Source organism: Octopus bimaculoides, chromosome 2 (assembly GCF_001194135.2).
Source record: "Octopus bimaculoides isolate UCB-OBI-ISO-001 chromosome 2, ASM119413v2, whole genome shotgun sequence".
NCBI classification, from domain to species: Eukaryota; Metazoa; Mollusca; class Cephalopoda; order Octopoda; family Octopodidae; genus Octopus; species Octopus bimaculoides.
In genome coordinates this window covers 73,718,840-73,720,203 of record NC_068982.1, presented here as the reverse complement: position 1 = coordinate 73,720,203, position 1,364 = coordinate 73,718,840, and positions in this window count along the sequence as shown.

Genomic DNA, 1,364 nt, shown 5'->3' with positions numbered 1-1,364 from the left:
CACACACACACAAACACACACACACAAACACACACGTAATATGCATACATTGCAATTATGCGGATAAACAAATTACGTATATTAAATATAACACCTTGGGTATGAAATCCAAAATATGTATGTATATGAGAGAAAGCAAAGAGTGGAGACTTTCAGATGATGAATAATTGAATATAGTATATATATATTTATATTAACAGATCCAACTTACTCAGAGTACAAACGGCAGAGAAGATTAAAGGAGAGAAAGAATTGGTCCCCTGTAAAGACATCGGAGTCTTAGTTTGAATCACTTGGGTGCTACTGTCTACTATACTGGATTTCTGGATCTCATCTATTGACTATAATATACATACATATATATATGCATACATATATATATATGCATACATATATATATATATGCATACATATTCTTCTTCTTTTACTTTCGACGATGCCTTCAGGTTTGTGGTCGTACCAATTTTTTGCTCTCTCAAGTCCATACTTGTTGCAGAGTGTCCAATGGACAAGTCTGGTTATATTGTCGTGGCGTCTCTAATATTCCTTCTGGGCTAGTGGCATACATTGCCTGGTAATATGTCATACGGTTTCACCATTTTGTCCATAAATTCTGATGTGTTGTTTACTCTGTATTTTATGTAGTTTGTTCTTAGTGTTTGCTCTTGAGCAGCACAGATTAGAGCATCCGTTTCCGGTTTTATATCACTTTTAGTCATCCACAACCATCTTTTTTTTCTGTCTGTCTTATTTTCAACATCCCTATGAAATTGACCATGCATTCTTTTCTTTACCCATCTATTTTCAGTTTCATTCGTTTTCAATTTATTGTATAGTGCTTTATCTTTGCAATCTTTCATCCTACACAAGCCTGATTTATTATTATTATACTTTGGCATAGCAATTCTAATAACTTCGTGTTAGAACTCAACATAAGTATACTTCAGAAAAAAGCGCCAGTTGAAGACAGCGCATTATTAAGAAATTAAATATATGACAAGGGGAAAAAATTGTCATGAACTTCATTAGCTTATAGCTGTTTCTGCTATAAGTTGCAATGCACTCATAGTTGAGTGTTTGTGTATACCTCTATAACTTCATCGGAGTTTCAGAAATGAAGTACAATTTCAAAATTTGCATTTCATTTACATGCAGGCATGGTTTTGTGGTAAAAATTTTGCTTTCCAACCACTCGAATTCAGTAACACTTTGTGCATCTTGGACAAGAGTCTTCTACCATAGCGCCGTGGCGACCAAAGCCTTGTGAATGGATCTGGTAGACTGTAAATTTGTATATTTCACAGATGCTGTGTGAAGTATATATATACGAGTGAGGTGCTGAAAAGTTCCTGGCTTTGGGTAAA